We start from the raw sequence: 19,921 nt of genomic DNA, 5'->3' as shown, positions 1-19,921 counted from the left end.
ACCTACATCCAGTTATGAAACACTTATTAGATTATGTTGTACGCCTTCGACATAGGCTACCTTCTGAATAGATAATTCCCCATTCGTAATCATTTCGTATCCTTTAAATTCCCCCGTGGAGTTGTTTCCAAAATTGACTCTACCGCCATCCTTTAACGATCAAAATTCTCTTAGTTCTTCTCTTCGTCCAGTTATGTGATGCGAACAACCATTGTCGATATACCATTCAGAGTCGTACTATTCGTCATGCATTACCTACAAAATTCAGAGACATTTAGGAACCCAAACCTTCTTGGGTCCTTTTGAGGATATCTTAAGAACATGAAAAATCTTACTCTTATCAACCCCAAACAATCTTTTTTTCAAAACACTATTCTTTCCTTTTATGATTTTGAAAACATCCATCTTATCATCAAAGAGATTTATTTCAACAAAATGAGTTTTTCGTTGAATAAATTCTTTGTGTTTTGGAGCCACCCTTTTTGCAAATGCCTTTTCCTCCTTTTTTAAATTTGCTTCGTATTCTGAGAAGGAAATCTTTAGTTCCGAAACAACTTTAGTTTTGGCCATGACATCTTTTGATGTGTTGACAGATTTTGAAAACTATGTCTGTCAAGGACAATTGGATTTTGGTTTTCAAAAGGTTTTGGAGATGTTGTTTCTAAAAATGTTGGTTTTGAAGAACTCTTTGATTTTGAAACCTGAGGAGTTGAAAACTATGGTGTAGAAAAGGATTTTGTTTTTTATTTTGGAATAGAAGAAGAATTCGTATTTTGAGTTGAAGATCATTATGAATTTACAGAGTTTTTGATTAGAATTCTTTTAAGTTCTTCCTATATCTAGCATTCAATTGTCTTTTCTTAGCTATAAGTTTCGTGGCTGGCTTATGAATGTTAGATTTAGGTTTCTCTTTTCTGAATGGCATATCTGTGTGTTCAGAAGAGGTTTCACTTGGGACATCTTTAGTATCACTCGGACCAGCCTTATCATTACAAGGGTTAGCACGATTCAACGGTTCTGAAACGTATCCCCCTTTTGTTGTCCATGAGGTCATTTCAGAAAGACCTTTGGTTTCATCTGCATTGTCAATCGGTCCTGACCAAAAGAATTCGTTTCACCCTTCCGCATTATCATTATTTACCTGGGACATTAATTCTGAAGTAATATTTTTGTTCAGTCTTGCTTTTACGAAAACTTGATACGGAAAAGTTTGTACTTTCGGAAATACTGTGGCTTTTGCATTTAAAACACTGAGTCTTTAATTTCTACAATCCTAACAAATTCAATTGAATTTTCTGAAATCAAATTTTTCTTAGGTTCAGATTCAGTTTGTACAAACGCAAAACAAATTATTTCATCCTCTACATAAATTTCACTCATATGAATCTACATAAATTAGTTCATAATGAGTCAAATTTTTTTATAGTATTAGATTTGATTTGTTCATTATCCTTATAATTTAACATTTGTTTCAGCATATTCGTATGTTCTTGGACTGAATGTATGTTTATATTTTCTCAAGTCTAATTTCGTATGAATCAGAAACATCATCAAATGAAACAATAGATTCACACTTATAGCATTATGCATTGCTTTCTTCATCTTTCAATTCGATGAAGGATAAAATCATTTTGTGCAAACCTTTTCCTATTTTATAATCAAGATGCAATTGAGTAATATTGAAATATAAGTGCTTTGAAATTAAAAGTATTTTCTGAGTTTAAACTATCACTATCCTTAAAAGTGCTGAGAAGCCTGTTTTAGAACAAGTGTCAGAATCTGAAAGGGTCTAATACTATGAAAAAATTTGACCGATTCTGACAGGTAAATATGCATTGCTTTCTTCATCTTCCAAAACAGGCTTTCATCAAAAGTATTTTCTGAGTTTAATTTAGTTCATAATGAGTCAAATTTTTTCATAGTATTAGATTTGATTTGTTCATTATCCTTATAATTTAACATTTGTTTCAGCATATTCGTATGTTCTTGGACTGAATGTATGTTTATATTTTCTCAAGTCTAATTTCGTATGAATCAGAAACATCATCAGATGAAACAATAGATTCACACTTATAGCATTATGCATTGCTTTCTTCATCTTTCAATTCGATGAAGGATAAAATCATTTTGTGCAAACCTTTTCCTATTTTATAATCAAGATGCAATTGAGTAATATTGAAATATAAGTGCTTTGAAATTAAACAAAAAATATTTCTTTGTTTCAATAAAGCAAGATTGTCTCTCCTAAGATAAATAATATCATCCTTTGATCTAATGTGCTCTATTTCCAACTTCTCTATCCTTAACCACCTCTCTTCACTTTTAAATGTTATAATGTTTAGTTGATCAGTTAGATTTGCATTACTAAGACGATTTCTTTTTAAACTATCACTAAAATTGGAAATAGTATAATTTAAATCATCTAGTTCAGTTCATAACGAGTAACATGAATATTAAGCGATTAGAGTATAGAGTGTACCTTATTGACGACCCTTTCAGATTCTGACACTTGTTCCAAAACAGGCTTCTCAGCAAAGCAATTTTCGGAAACCTGGCGGCCATCGGTATCATAACTCCTTTATTCCAAAACGATGTTATGAACCATTAGGCATCTACCTTCATACTCCTGTAATTCTGACTTTTCCACAAAACACCCACTATGTGTGGGTTTCCTAACCTCATCACCTTCAGAGTCAGTAGACCAAACCTCGACTCTTCCATCTTCATCACTTCATTCCTAAACGCTCAAAGTTGGATTTGCATTCGCTTCACTCTTCTTCCTCAATTCCTCTATCTTCAGAAGATAGAAGGCTTCATCCTTATCCGTTTCTTTCTTTTCATTCATCCTCCTATGCGTACACTCTTTGGCAAAGTGATTCTTGCCATGACAGTAGTTTCAGTCATATCCCAAATCCTAACAACTTTTTCTCCTTTTTCTCTTCAATGTTCCTTGAGTTCTTATAACTATCATCTCTACTCTTTTCTAAACAAAAGTTTCCTTGCCTGAACTTGTTTTTGTTACAAGAGAAATTCATCTTAAAGAACTTCTTGGGATTGGATACTAGAAGATCTTTGTTTTCTTTTGAGATTTCGCTTTCTAAATAGTCAGATTCGGAATCTTCTTCAGCTTTCTTCTTGCCTTTCGCAACCAAAGCCAAAGAACCAAGACTAGAGACAAGCTTAACATCCTTTGTTATTTCGTCTTCATGGGATCTCAGAATTCCCACAAGATTAGCCAATGAGTAGTTCTTGAACTGTTTGTGTGCCTTCATAGAAGACACAACAGTTTTCCACTCAGATCTCAGTCCATTCATGAATGTAACTTTATGTTCAATAACATCAAAAATGAGATTATTCATAAGCATCCTGTTGGATTAGTGTCTATGTCCATAACTATTTTGGTATGTACTTGACCCGATTATGAGCATGGTCCTTTTGGGTTGCCTTCACCATAGCAATATGTATGATGCATTAAGGAGAGAAAGGTTTAATTATGATTTATTAATATATTATGAGAATAATATATTAAAGGAAAAATCATATTGTTTAATTAATATTAGTCAAGAATTAATATTGTGGCTAAAATAGATTAATTAAAATTAGGAGATTGGAATTGTAATTATAAGATAACTGCAATTGGGCTATGGATCACCTTGGAATAATAGGTTGGACGAATTCTATGGGGAAGCCCATTAGAAATCGTCCAATGCATGTTCCAGAAGGGGTCCATGGGCTGCTCAGGGCTTAAGCAGTCAAATTAGGGTTTCCTTGTTAGATAACCCTAATTGCCTACCTATTTAATGAACCCTTGAGACCCAAAAATGTGGCTAATTGTTCCTTTAGGGTTTCCATCTGTTTTTGGTGCCTCCTCTCTCCTCCCTCTTCATCCAAGTTTCTTAGTGGTGTTTGTGACTCCATTAGAGGTGCAACACTTGAGGCACTAAGCTTTCTGAAGCCAAGGATTGATTGTTATTGCTATATAACAATCAAAGGTAAGATCTAAACCCTAATTTTAGTTATAGTTTATTAGATCTAGGGTTTATGGTTTTGCATTGTCAATTGCATGCTCATTAGACAAACTAGATCCAAAGCTATTAAGGTTTGCATGTACACCATAGGATTGATGTATTGCTCAAAACTCATCAGTGATATTAGAGACTAGGGCTGTTTGTTAGTGAATTGATGCTTATTTGATAGTTTATTGGCTGAAAAAATCATTTTTGCCTTTCTGCTTGACTGACTCGGCGAGTCTGTAGATGAACTCGGCGAGTCTGTAGATGAACTCGGCGAGTCAGGCTGACTTGGCGAGTCCGAGGGTCTGGCAGCGCTTTTTGGCGATTTTCTTGTTGTTTTGGCTTGGGATACTTACCATAAACGTTTTTAATTAATAAAATCCGATTTTTATTGATTTTGGGTGAATATCCTTACCAAAATAGTAGATAATTACCATTTAATCATATATTTGTTACCTTATAAGATAATGTTTAATTATTTGAGTTATTTGATGAATTATCCTGCAAGATATTTGACTAGGTCAAAATTAGATAATTGCCTTATTTGAAAAGTTTCAAATTACTCCCTTTAAGTTTTATAGTTTAAAGTTGAAGTTAAAAGTTTTGTTCTTTGAAAGTTAAATAGGTAAACCCAAATGTTTTGAAAAGTTTCAAAACTTGCCCTCAAGTTTTAGAATTAAAATTTTTTTATTAAAAGTTTAATTTTGAAATATTTAAATTCTAAACCCTGATGTTTTTAAATGTTTCAAAACTTGCCCAAAAGTTTTGGAATTTAAAATTTTGATTAGTAGTTTAATTATGTAATATTTAAATTCTAAAACTCTAGTATTTTGAAAAGTTCAAATTACACCCTCATGGTTTTATTAAGTTGATTAAAAGTTTAATTAAAAGAGAAAGTTAATAAAACCACCTAGTATTTTAAAAGTGTAAAATACACCATATACTATATATATGTAACATTAAAAGTCTAATATTATATATATATATATATATATATATATATATATATATATATGTATGTATGTATGAGTAAAGAGTCAGTCTTACCGTTAGTAGGCCTCATTCACGAAGCTGGTCTATAAGGGGTGTTTAAGGAAATTGCCTATAAAATAGCGATTGAATGGGTATCCACTCTTACCCACCGCACTCTTGACTAGTGGAGGGTCGTTAGCTGAACGTGTAGGATAGGACATAAACCTTCCATTATAGGTATAATGAAGTACAAAGTAACTAAATATTTTTAAAAATTCCCAAATCATAGTTACTTTAGGCAAAATGTGAAATTGTATGCTAATCCATGGAATGACACTTTGTACCCTTACCGAGACGTTATTGCAGCGTGTGTGGTTAACCGACACACTAATTTGGGTTTGGCATTGGTAGCGAAGGGTGGCTCGATCTTTTTCATAGATCAATGGAGCATGTATGGCTAACCGGCACATTGATTATATGATAGTAGCATTGAGTGCACCACGTAGATTCATATGGTTATTCACACCTTATTTGTGATCCTCGGCATCCCAGTCGCAAACTTGAAGGGAATAATCGAGATTAAACATGTCATTGAAAAGTTCAATGAATCTCAAAAGATCTAGGAGTTTTCAATACATTTAACAATTAATTTCCTTTTTCGTTTTTCATGGTGGAAAATTAGTGAATCGTCATTCACTTACCTTCAAATATTCTGCAACTAGATTACGACATCCCTCTTCTAGGTTGTAGAGTATTATGTTGGATCCTAGCCTTGATGTTTCATTTTGGTGTTACATCAAGGATTCTTATCAAATAACTTGAAGTTCTCCCATTTTGTAGATGTCTGAATCTAACAATGGTCTTCCCAAATCCCATGGAACAAGTCTTCCAAATGAAGATGATATTCCACGATATGATCGATGAACCAAAGATAATGCTTCACTTCCTCCGCCTCCTCCAATTATTCTCCCTGACGCGCAAGTTCAAAGGCTTGAAAAGTTCAGTCACACTCAACGCCTTTTGGCAAGTAAACACGAAGATGGGAAACCTGTGTGTGCACACGTCTTAGAGATGAAGTCACACATTGACAGGTTAAGGATGTTGGGTGTCAAGATTTCAGGTGAGTTGGCTGTTGACTGGGTTCTTCAGGTACTTCCTGAATCATATAGTGAGTTCGTTAGAGAGTATTATATGATGGACCACGATGTGACCCTCACTGATTTGACCTATTTGCTTATAGCTGCTGAATCAACAATGATTTGGTATGCTGATCAAGCACATTTATCTGGTGAATCAAACTCCCAAAATTCAATGGACACTGGCAACATTGGAAGTCAAGAACGGACTAAGTATGAGATTGTCCCATGTGTTGTGCCAAAGGAGTCCATTTGCTTTTATTGCCAAGATAAGAGGCATTGGAGATGAAGCTGCCCAAACTACCTGAGAGATCTACGAGATGGGAGAGTCAAGACGTATGGCTCTACTTCAAGTAAAATCCAATAACTAACTCTATAAGTTCCTATTGTTTGATTTTCAATACATGATGTGATAAGATTATATTTTGATGTTTTGTAGGATCGAAGAAAAGAGAGGAAGCTTAAGTGTAACGCCCTGTTCTAAAAGTACTTATTTATGAATTTCTGAGATCAAGAGTAAGGGCATTACGGTCTTTTGTGGGCAATGGGTTTCATTCGAGAAGGTTTTGGACTGGGGTGTGTCATTATAAGCATAGGGCTTCTCGCCAGCTTTTCATGGATATAAAGTTCGTCGGAACCGGACTTAGGATGAAAGAGTTATGACATTTTAAAGAAAGTGACATTTATGGACCTTAATGGAAAAAGTTGTCGAAGTAGGCCATGCATGTGGGACACGCGTGGGTACGCCCAACATAGGCTGGGTTACGCTAAGCGTTGTAGAGAAAATGGTCGCGGGTGCAAGGATGTATACGCCCAGCGTACTCTAGAGGTACGCCCAGCATACACTCAGAGTCCTTAAACCCTAATTTGAGGGTGAGCCACTATATAAAGAACATAATGGCTCGAACTCTAGCCTCATTATTAGCCTCCCCAACCTCAGAGAAACCCTAGAACACCTCATCCTTCCATTTTGTGAGATCTTGACCTTGGGAAGCTCATTTTGGTGGTTTAATCTTGGAAGAGGAAAAGAGGAAGTTGTCAACGAAGGACTTGGGAGTTGGAGCTTATAGATCTGGAATAACATCATCTTCTGGATCCCTTTTGAGGTATAAAGTCTCTTGCTTGACAATCATATTCTGTAGATCTATGTGTTATGAACTTTTGGACACCATTCTTGTCCCAAAAACCCCAAAGTTATGTATGATGCGAGTTGGTTGAGATTAGCTGTCCTTTCAGACCTTAGGAGAGGTCTTGAGTGAGAAAAATGAGGTCCCAGTGGCTTTGGTTGTCTCATGTGTGACATGGGTAGGTCTTAATGGATTAAGACCTTGGATTAAGAGCTTTATGGACGTCCCAAGTAATAAAGGTTGAGACTTTATGAATCTTAGGTGTATTTGGTCAATGGATCTGAAGTTTGGGCTTAAGAGCTTAAGCCATTAAGAACTTATGAAGGATTTTAGTTCAGCGAGATTACGCCCCGCGTAAATGGATGTACGCTCAGCGTAGTGGGTCTGTGTCCCGATTCCAATCCGCGAGCATCGATGTACGCCCAGCGTACCAAGAGGGGTACGCCCCGCGTACTCCCTCTGTTGGGTTTTGATTTTGGACCTTAAGTGATTGGGCTGTTCTTGGGCTAGTAGGGATTGGGCTATGACTGAACATTATGGATGGAGTATTTTGGACTCAATAATTATTATGGACCTTGGATCTAGGCCCATTTGGTGATGTGGGCCCAATTTAGTAAATTGGGCCAATATTGGGCTTTGCATGAGGATTTGATTTTGAGACTTGGTCCAATAAGAGGATGATGGACTTAATGAGTGTTGTGGGCCCTTGGTCTAGAAAGTCATGATTGGACTCTAACTTGGTGATTATCATGTGATAATTGGGAGTTTCGGTGAGTCAGCGGTCGGAGATTTGCTGGATTTCGGCAGTTGCAAGGTGAGTTATCCTCACTATATTGACAGGGTCTACGACACCAAGGCCGGCCCTTTATCAGATGGAACTCCGGGTATTGTTTGTTACATTACTGTTTTGCTAGATCTGCATCCTGGTATTTAGGATGGTGTTATGTTAGTGACCCGGTTAAGGTCGGTACCCGGGATATAGGGTAATGTTATGCTAGTGACCGGTTAGGTCGGAATCCTGGTTAGGATGTTGAGATGCTATGTGATTTGTTAGACTGCTTGTCTGGTTAGAGATTTGTTATGTGATTGATTGTTTTATGTGCTCATGGTTGTTTGACGGGGGTTGGGTTGAGGCATGTCTTGCTTAGTGTTGTAGGCCAACATACCCATGGGGACCGGATATTCGGAAGGCCCAACGAGCGGTTCGGATAGGCTGAAGGCTCCAAGAGGGCGGACCAGACGTGCCGAGGCTCGGAGAGTGGACCAGGCCGACTGAAGGCCCGGTGCGGGCGGACCAGTCATACCGTAGACTTAGAGAATGGAGTAGGTGGATTGAAGGCTCGGTGCGGGCCTACTAATCACACTGTAGACTCGATGTACATGGCTAGACTCGGAGGGTGGACCAGGTGGACTGAAGGCCCGGTGCGGGTGGACCGATCACACAGCAGACCCGATATGAATGGTTGTTCTATTGGTGATATGATATGAGTATGTTATGTGTGGTTGGTATTTTGGGGGTAACTCACTAAGCTTTCGGGCTTATATTTGTAGTGTTGTGTTTCAGGTACTTCAGGAGATCGTGGCAAGGCGAAGGCGTGATTGTACCGCTCCTCATGTTTATGCTTTATGTAATATGATTCTATGGGAAAATACTCTGATGTTTAAACTATTTTGAAAACAAGATGTATGATCGTAACGGTTTTTGAATGAATTAAAATGTTTTAAATTTGGTTGAAATTTTTGGTCGTTACAAGTTGGTATCAGAGCCTTGGTTTGAGTGAGTTGGAGGAACATTCATGTGAATCCAGTCTCAAATCATTGAGGGATTTTCAAAATGGTTTTCAAAATAAGTAAAGGAGGATGCAGAGGGTACGATCAGCCAGAGCCAATAAGTTGACCCCAAAATACCATGCAAGTTATTTGATTATGTGATATGTTAGAACAGCATGGTAGCACTAGGCTAGGGATCTTCAGGAATTGCATGATAGAGTTGCCTGATTATGTGATGCCAACTAGCCTAGGGTTTTCCTTATATGAGATATTTAGCTTTTCCCTCTAGGAGTGAGGATTGAGCATGTGTGTATATATGGTTAAAGTGTTGTGGTGATACTTGAGACAAATATGGGTAGGTTTGGAATGTAGTATGGGCCTGTACTACTGAAAGCACAGGACCCATACGCGTATCAAGGAAGTCACAACTCTCTAGGGTATCAGTTATGAGATAGTTCCTCGGGCGGGTATGGGATGTGTCTAAGGGTCTCGTTGGTGTATTGCAGTATGGCGATTACGAGATGTTTCGGGGCAGGATCCGGTTCGGGATCAGGATTGGGAGAGGGCGGCCAAGGTGGGTCAGTACCACCCGAGGTCATTGGTCAGATGAGTACGGACAAGTTGGATGCCAGGATTCGTGAGATCCTGCATGATGAGGTTGCTGCTATGTTCCAGGCTGAGTTGTCGGAGATTTTTGGGTCGATCAAGACCGCCATGGTTGTCTACTTTGATGAGCGTTATGCAATTCTTGCGGAGACGACTGCCGCGGCAGCTACAGCGGCTGTAGCAGCGGCAGGGGGAGGAACCGGTCGAGGTTTTCAGTATCGGGACTTTGATAATATGAAGCCCCCTACTTTTGATGGACTTCAGGATCCGATCGTTGCTATGAGATGGTTGTCAGACGTGGAGGGTTGTTTCTTCACGTGTTCATGTCGTGCACATCAGAGGGTGAGGTGTGCTTTGAACCTTTTGAGGCTCGGGGCGAAGGATTGGTGGAGGTTGACTATGAAATCTTATTATGATGTGCAACGGGCTACGGTTACTTGGGATCAGTTCTAGGAGATGTTCAATACTCGTTATGTTCCACAGGTTGAGAGAGAGAGAGGTTGGCTCAGGAGTTCCTGGAGTTGAAGCAGGATTCAGAGTCGGTGACAGAGATCACCAGGATGTTCACTGAGAGGGCGATGTTTTGCCCGGAGTTCGCGTCGGAGCAAGCTCAGATGTCCCGGTATCTGAGTATGCTCAAGAGGGATATTAGACAGTTTATGTCCACGCAACAATGTGATACCTTATTAGAGTTGTAGAAGGCCGCCAGGTGGCATGAGTTGGAGATTGAGTTGTAGTTGCGAGAGCAGAGGTAGGCCCCGGTGCAGTCGCAGCCGTCGCCGAAACGGTTCAAAACCGTTGACTCCAGGATTGGGGGTCAGAGTAGCCACACTTGTGAGAAGTGTGGGAAGGGTCATACCGGAGTTTGTAGGTCCGGTGGTGCGTGCCGCAAGTGTGGGAGAGAGGGGTGTTATGCGAGGGATTGCCGTTAGTCAGCCTCAGTGCAAGATATAAGGATTTGTTATCACTGACTTCAGGTTGGACACTTGAGGGCCAACTGTCCACAGTTTGCTGTAGGATCGGTGCAGGCTCCAGCACCGGCCACTTTGAGGATTATTGGCAGGGGTCAGGGAGGAGCAGAGCCTCCGAGGGCTCAAGGAAACGCATTCCAGCTTACCGCATAGGAGGTCAGGGCAGAGCCGGATGCAGTTGCGGGTATGTTTCCATTTTGGTATCTTGTTATCTTGTTTATTATGTGATATTGTAAATCTGTTCGCCTTTTTCGCATGAATCATGGTATGATTGAGGACCTTAGTAGTTAGGAGTTGTAGTTGGTTAGCGTTCAGGAGGATTCCTCGTCGGAAGAAAAGGTTTATGATCTCGATGATAGGAATAGCGACTGCGATGCAAGAAGTGTTCATTCGGGGTTCGAACTCCCTTGGAGTTCGGGTATGCGATGGCGGAAGGGTTATTCGGTGGAGGTTGCTCACTCTCGAGGGAGTCAGTTCATGGATAAGAGGGAATATATGGAAAGGGCGATTGAGCTATGCCGATTTTGGGCATCGGTGGTTAGTAGTCAGTGCACTAAGTGGGGAGAATTGGAAAATTCTCCGGTAAAACAGTAAGTATCTAGGGTTGGTTAGATGTTTAGATCTATCATCGTTGTTAGCCGAGAGTGTGGCATGATTAGAGCAAGTGATAGACAAGTGGAGCAGGGAACGGACCATGGTTTCAGTTATGGTAGTTGGTCGATGTGAGGCCTGGGTTTAGGCCATGGAAAGGATTTCAGGAATGGAACTGGAGTTCGGAACCCCAAGAGGGCTAGAACAGACTGCATGGGAGAGGTTCCCTGGAAGAATGGATCAGGGTGATGTGCGACAGTCTTTGACCGGTCCGGATAGACTAAAGGCCGGTGGGCGTACCAATCAGGCCGAAGGCTCAAGGAACGATCCAGATAGGCTGAAGGCCCAGGAGGGCGGTCCAGACATGCTGAAGGTTTTAAGAGTGGTCCAGATAGGCTGAAGGCCTGGAAAGGCGGTCCAGTCATGCTGAAGACTCTATATGTGATAGTGGATCGATATGTGGAGAATGAGTAAATATGTCGCCATGCAATAGTAATCGATATGGTCTGGCCCCAAGTATTGATCATGATGATGGAGATGGCTGGAGGTCATGCGTGGGCCTTGTTAGTTATGTGATCGGATTCAGAGTATATGGGAGTTAGAGAATAGTGGTTGCTCTACATGGATAGTGTAGACTGGAGTTTAGCTCTGTGGTACTTATAGGTGCGGTAAGGGTTGTTGTGTAGACTTCCTGGAAAGGAAGGGTATGTAGCTCCGGAAGGAGTGTGGGTCCTCTAAGAGGAAGTCAGCAGAGTAAAAGGATGATCGAAGATGCTTCGGTTATTGTAGTAAGCACTGTGATTGTACCAGATATATGGAAGCACATACGGGTTGGATGCCCGTTGAGGTTGTGGCAATGTCGGAGGATGCGCATGCATGTTTTCGGTCTCCTTGGAGGAGGAGAAGGAAAGGGATTCCCGATTAGAGATTGGGACAGAGGAAGGTGAGACAACAGGTTAACAGATCGAGAGTAGTCTGGAACGGTGCTGAGGGATGTAGTATCCTGTCAGAACGTAAGGGATAGAACCCGAGGACGGAACATGATTCTTTCCAGGTTGCAAGTTATCCGAGTATTGCCAATATTGGACGAAGGACGATGGATTAGTGCCTTAGCAAGAGCTCAGTATGTGTTGTGGTATCCAATTTTCACAAGTTGTGAATGAATGCGTGGGACGAAAGTAAGGTAGTGCCCTCCGGTGGCACTCAGTTGATGAGCGTTGTCATCAGAGAAAAGAAGCCGGTGGCCGACTTGAAGAAGTTGATCGGGACCCAGCAAGGGAAGAGATGGATTTTAGAGATTCGATACCTGTGTTTGAGGGAATCTTAGCCGATTTAAGATCAGAGGCACTAGGAGTATCATCTAGAAGTTTGTGTTGCCGCAGGCTTCGTGTACGAAGCCTAATTTAAGTGGGCGAGAATTGTAACGCCCCGTTCTAAAAGTACTTATTTATGAATTTCTGAGATCAAGAGTAAGGGCGTTTTGGTCTTTTGTGGGAAATGGGTTTCATTCGAGAAGGTTTTGGACCGAGGTGTGTCGTTAGAAGCATAGGGCTTCTCGCCACCTTTTTGTGGATATAAAGTTCGTCGGAACCAGACTTAGGATGAAGGAGTTATGACATTTTAAAGAAAGTGACATTTATGGCCCTTAATGGAAAAAGTTATCGAAGTAGGCCATGCATGCAATTGGGACACACGTGGGTACGCCCAGCGTAGGCTGGGTTATGCCCAGCGTTGTAGAGAAAATGGTCGCGGGTTCAAGGACGCGAAAGCCCAGCGTACGCTGAGAGTCCTTAAACCCTAATTTGAGGGTGAGCCACTATATAAAGAACTTAATGGCTCGAACCCCAGCCTCATTATCAGCCTCCCCAACCTCAGAGAAACCCTAGAACGCCTCATCCCTCCATTTTGTGAGATCTTGACCTTGGGAAGCTCATTTTGGTGGTTTAAGCATGGAAGAGGAAAAGAGGAAGTTGTCATAGAAGGACTTGGGAAGTTGGAGCTTATAGATCTGGAATAACATCATCTTCTGGATCCCTTTTGAGGTATAAAGTCTCTTGCTTGACAATCATATTATGTAGATCTATGTGTTATGAACTTTTGGACACCATTCTTGTCCCAAAAACCCCAAAGTAATGTATGATGCCAGTTGGTTGAGATTAGTTGTCCTTTCAGACCTTAGGAGAGGTCTTGAGTGAGAAAAATGAGGTCCCAATGGCTTTGGTTGTGTCATGTGTGACATGGGTAGGTCTTAATGGATTAAGACCTTGGATTAAGAGCTTTATGGACGTCCAAAGTAATAAAGGTTGAGACTTTATGAATCCTAGGCATATTTGGTCGATGGATCTGAAGTTTGGGCTTAAGAGCTTAAGCCATTAAGAACTTATGAAGGATTTTAGTTCAGCGAGATTACGCCCCGCGTAAATGGATGTACGCTCAGCGTAGTGGGTCTGTGTCCCGATTCCAATCCACGAGCATCGATGTACGCCCAGCGTACCAAGAGGGGTACGCCCCGCGTACTCCCTTTGTTGGGTTTTGATTTTGGGCCTTAAGTGATTGGGCTGTTCTTGGGCTAGTGGGGATTGGGCCGTGACTGAACATTATGGATTGAGTATTTTGGACTCAATAATTATTATGGACCTTGGATCTAGGCCCATTTGGAGAGGTGGGCCCAATTTAGTAAATTGGGCCAATATTGGGCTTTGCATGAGGATTTGATTTTGAGACTTGGTCCAATAAGAGGATGATGGACTTAATGAGTGTTGTGGGCCCATGGTCTAGAAAGTCATGATTGGACTCTAACTTGGTGATTATCATGTGATAGTTGGGAGTCCCGGTGATTCAGCGGTCAGAGATTTGCAGGATTTGGGCAGTTGCAAGGTGAGTTATCCTCACTATATCGACAGGGTCTACGGCACCAAGGCCGACCCTTTATCGAATGGAAATCCAGGTATTGTTTGTTATGTTATCGTTTTGCTAGATCTGCATCCTGGTATTTAGGATGGTGTTATGTTAGTGACCTGGTTAAGGTCGGTTCCCGGGATATAGGGTAATGTTATGCTAGTGACTGGTTAGGTCGGAATCCTGGTTAGGTTGTTGATATGCTATGTGATTTGTTAGACTGCTTGTCTAGTTAGCGATTTGTTATGTGATTGATTGTTTTATGTGCTCATGGTTGTTTGACGGGGGTTGGGTTAAGGCATGTCCTGCTTAGTGTTGTAGGCCAACATACACAGGGTGGACCGGATATTCCGAAGGCCCAGCGAGCAGTTCGGATAGGCTGAAGGCCCCAAGAGGGTGGACCAGACGTGCCGAGGCTCGGAGAGTGGACCAGGCCGACTGAAGGCCTGGTGCGGGCGGACAAATCATATTGTTGTTGGATTAGTGTCTAAGGTTGTAACTATATTTGGTAAGTACTTGATCCGGTTGTGCATGGTCCTTTTGGGTTGCCTTCACCATAGCAACTTGACAAGATGATTAGTTAAGAGAGAAGAGACCTTATGGATATATGGGTGGACGGATTTTAGGGTTGGGAGACCTTAAAATCGTTCAAGCCTAATATCTAGGAGGATCTTTGGATTGCTTAGGGCCTAGGTTATTCAATTAGGGTTAAGGGTGAAATCCTAGTAGCTCATAGTATAAATAGACCCCTTGGGTGAGGGAAATCGGCATTCATGCAAGGCAAGAAACCCTAGAGCCGATTTCTCACCCCCTCCTCTCTCTCTCTCAAGATCATCCTCTTGCTAGTTGGTGTTTGTAAGCCATTAGAGGAGTGACAATTGTGACTCTAAGCTCCAAGAACAAGAAGTCTCAAGCAAGTAACTCAAGGTATTCTTCTAGATCCGATTTCATATGATAAGATTCAATTGTTTACATTAGATCTAGAATTGTAAGCCTTGGATACAATGCATGTTCAATTAGAGAAACCTAGATCCAAGCATTAGGGTTTGCATGTGCACATAGGAAAGTTCTTATGGCTCAAACTCATCAGTGGTATCAGAGCTTTAAATGATTTCTATTGAATTGATGCATTGGTTGATTGTTTGTTGCTTGAAAAATTCGATTTTTGTGGTTCTCTCTGATGAAATCGGCGAGTTCCACTGTGGACTCGGCGAGTAGCTCCAACTCGGCGAGTTCATAGTGGAACTCGGCGAGTCCGAGCGTCAATTGGAGGTAGTTTTGGGATTTCGTGCTCTTTTACTTGAGGATACTTGCCTTAACTGTTTTGGGTCATTAAAATCCGATTTTAATCATATATATGAGTATATTCTTGACCAAACAAAAGATAATTACCAATTAGTTGAATAATAATTTCCTTATATGATAATAATTGATTATTTGAACTGAATTGGTGAATTGTCTTGCAAGTAATATTGAATAAGATCAAATTGAGATAATCTAATTAGTTGATTTATATTATTTGCCATTTGATCCTTATGTTTTGAAAAGTTTAAAACTTGTGCTCAAGTTTTTGAAATTTAAGTTTTGTGATTAAAAGTTTAATTTGAATAATTTAAATTTCAAACCCTAGAATTTTACAAGTTTAAAATTCAACACTATACTAATATATTATTACAAGCTTAATATATATATATATATATATATATATATATATGATTTAAAAATGCTAGTCTTACCGTTAGTAGGCCTCATTCACGAAGCCAATCTTAAGGTGGGTATAAGGTTGTTGCCTATAAAATGGCGCTTAGTGGGAGTACACTCACACCCACCGCTTGCTTGACTGGTGGAGGGTCGTTAGCCGAACGGGTAGGATAGGGCAAACCTCTTCCCATTAATAAGTATAATGAATCTATATAAAGTAACTAAACGTATTTCATAAAATTCAAAATCTTAGTTACTTTAGGAACAGTGAATTGATGCAATCCCATGAAATTACACTTTGCACCCTTGATGAGAAGTTAGTGGAGCGTGTGTGGTTAACCGGCACACTAATTGGTTCAAATCAAAGGTGGCAAAGGGTGATTCATTGTTTGTCATAGTTCGGTGGAGCGTGTGTGGCTTACCGGCACATCGAATAGGTGATTGTAACAATGAAGGAACCATGTAGATTTGCATGGTTATTCATACCCACTTTGTGATCCTCGATATCCCAGTCACAAACTAGAGGGGCATATCGAGATTTAAACATGTCGTTGAAAAGTTCAATGAATCTGAAAGAAATCTAGGAATTGTCAATACATTTAAAACTTAAAGCTTATATTTTTCTTGGTGAAGAATTAGTGAATCGTCATTCACTTACCTCCAAATTATTTGCATGTTGGATTACGGCATCCCTTTTCTAATGTGTAAATAATGTTGTTGGGTCCTAGTCCTAATTTTTCATTTTGGGTGTTAATTAGGAACTTAATTCTAATCAACTTTGTTCCTTTCTATTTGTAGATGTCTAATGCAAAAAACGTTGCTGCTAGCTCATTCACGCTAATGAGCCTTTGTCAAAAAGTGACTTTCGATGGATCGAACTTTAGTGAATGGATAAGATACATTCGCACGATCTCGCGTTACGAGGACAAAGAGTATGTCCTCGATGAAAAGCTTGAGAAGATAAATCCAGAAATTGCTTCTCCCGAAGAAATGGCTGTCTTTTAGACCCATGAGCGTGATGCAACGAAATTCCATTGCATCAGGCTATCCACAATGAACTCCGAATTCCAAAAGTCCTATGAGGACATGTATCCTTATGAGATGCATCTAGACTTGATGGAGAGATATCACCAAAGCACGAGGCAAGAGCGCTATGAGATCATAACGAATATGATCACTGCTAAAATGGGAAGCGGAGAGTCTCTAACCGTGCACTTGTAAAAGATGCAAAGGTATGTTGATGGTCTTCGCAAGTTGAATGTCAACTTTGGGGAGGATTTGGCTATCGACATTGTTCTTCACTCATTTCCCTCATGCTACAACCAATTTAGGATGACCTACCACATGAACAAGGAAGATGTCACCCTAAGCAAACTCCAAGGGCTCCTAAGGACTGCTGAGAGCAACCTCAAGGACAAGTCTGTTGCACTAACTCCCAATCCACCCGTTGCTCCTGATTTGGCAATTAGGTAGGGAAAGGGCAAGAAGAGGAAGGCTTCTTCGAAGAACCACCGCAAGGGAAAGTCCTATGATGGTTCCTCTTCTAGTGGGACCAAGGTTGACCTTGCTAAGCCCAACCCAAACCCAAAGGAGGCAGAGTGCCACCATTGCCATAAAATAGGGCATTGGAAGAGAAGCTACCCGGAATATCTGCAAGCCATCAAGGATGGAAAGATCAAGCCATCTTTCGCAGGTATTTACACAATTAAATCTAATGATTCTTCTCATGCTATTTCTTGGGTTCTTGATACAGGGTGTGGTTACCACATTTGTTCTGATTTGCAGGGACTAGGAAGAAATAGGGATGTGGAGCTTGGAAGAATAAATCTAATCCTGGGGAACAGAAGATCGTCGCATGTTACCAAGATTGGAGTGTATTCTTTAGTGCTTAATAATGGATTGAATTTAGATTTAAATAATTGTTGCTACTCACCAGATATGGCAAGAAACATCATTTCTTTTCATGGTTTATTTAGACAATGATTTAGATATTCGTTTAATAATGACAATGGTTCGATTTATGCTTATCTAAATGGTGTTTTATATTTTGAAGCAATGCCTTGTAATGGAATTTATGAAACTGTTATGGTTGTAGATAACCTAGGAAATGATGTGTTGTGTATGGATTCTTCCAATCATATGGATAAAGCATCCTTGTGGCATTGTCGTCTTAGACATGTCAACAAGAAGCGCATAGCCCAACTCCAAAAGGATGGAGTGTTGGAGTCATTCGACCTTAGGGAAGATGACACGTGCGAATCTTGTTTACTTGGAAAGATGACCAAGTCACTCTTCACTAGCACTTGTGAGAGGGGTGAGGGTTTATTGGATCTCATACACACCGATGTGTGTGGGCCCTTTAGATCCACCACAAAGGATGGGAACCGCTTCTACGTGACTTTCACCGGTGATTATAGTAGATATGGGTATATTTACTTAATCAAGCACAAGTCAGAAATGTTTGAAAAGTTCAAAGAGTTCAGACATGAAGTGGAGAATCAATTGGGCAGGAAAATCAAGATGCTTTGATCTGATCGAGGAGGAGAGTACCTAAGTCTTGAATTCCACGACTATCTCAAGGAATGCGGAATAGTTTCGCAATTGACACCACCTAGGACACCACAGTTGAATGGCATGGCAGAAAGGCATAATCGAACTCTGTTAGACATGGTGCGTTCTATGATGAGTTGTGCTTCACTACCTATCTCATTATGGTGGTATGCCTTAGAGACTGCCGCCCATATCCTTAACCGAGTCCCTACAAAGAAGGTTTCCAAAACACCTCACGAGATGTGGACAGGGAAAGCTCCCTCGTTGGCACATATCAAAGTTTGGGGCTGTGAAGTTTTCATAAGACGAGAAACTCACGACAAGCTCGAACCTCGTAGTGAGCGGTGTATTTTCATCGGCTACCCGCAGAAATCCTTTGGATATCTCTTCTATAGACCGAGTGATAATGTTGTCTTCGTTGCGAGGAGAGGGGTTTTCCGAGAGCGAGAACTCATAAGCCAAGGAGACAGTGGGAGGAAAATCGATCTTGAAGAGATTCAAGAGTCGAGCAATGAAGGAACCTCTAATGCTGGTGCTCAACCCAAGGAGGAAACTCTGGTTGCACCGATTGACGAGTCCTTACCTCTTAGACGTTCCAAAAGACTTAGAGTTCAACCCCAGTTTTATGGCTTTCATATTACTACCGAAGGGGACACGTATATTAGTGATGGTACACTAATAAATCTAGATGAACCTAATAGCTATAAGGAAGTCATGGCAGGCCCAGAGTCTGTGAAATGGAAAGAGGCGATGGACAACGAGATTCAGTCCATGTATGACAACCAAGTTTGGAATTTAGTTGACAATGTGCCCGGACGTAAGATGGTTGGGTGCAAATGGATCTTCAAGAAGAAGACCGACGTGGATGGGAATGTACTCACATATAAGGCACGATTGGTTGCAAAGGGCTTTACTCAAACTCCCAGAGTTGACTATGATGAGTCCTTCTCAACAGTTGCTAAGATAAAGTCTATTAGGGTGACGCTAGCCATTGCTGCATTTCATGATTATGAGATATGGCAAATGAATGTCAAGAACGCTTTCCTTAATAGGAAGTTGGTTGAGGATGTTTACATGGCTTAGCCATAAGGTTTTGTCGATCCGAAGCATCCCAATAGAGTGTGCAAGCTTGAGAAGTCCATTTAAGGACTTAAGCAAGCATCTCGCAAGTGGAATCCTTACTTCAATGAGAAAGTCAAAGAGTTTGGATTTGTACGAAGTGAAGATGAATCATGTGTATATGTCAAGGCCAGTAGGAGTATAGTTAGCTTCCTTGTTTTGTATGTCGATGACATACTACTCATAGGAAACAACATCCCGACTCCGCAGGAGGTTAAGTCCTGGCTCGCGAAGTGTTTCGCTATGAAGGACCTCGGAGAGGCTTCCTATATTTTGGGAATAAGGATAGTGAGAGAACGAAGTAAGAGACAAATAGGAATTAGTCAGAATACTTACTTGGATAAGGTACTAAAACGTTTTAGTATGGAAACCTCGAAGAAGGGAGAACTACCAATACAAAGTAATGCCAAATTGAGTAAGACTCAAAGTCCGAGTACAGAATCTAAGATAGCTGAGATGAGCCGAGT

This window comes from Lactuca sativa, chromosome 6 (genome assembly GCF_002870075.4).
Source record: "Lactuca sativa cultivar Salinas chromosome 6, Lsat_Salinas_v11, whole genome shotgun sequence".
Classification (NCBI taxonomy): Eukaryota; Viridiplantae; Streptophyta; class Magnoliopsida; order Asterales; family Asteraceae; genus Lactuca; species Lactuca sativa.
The sequence above is the reverse complement of the archived record's forward strand: the minus strand, read 5'-3'. Positions refer to the sequence as shown.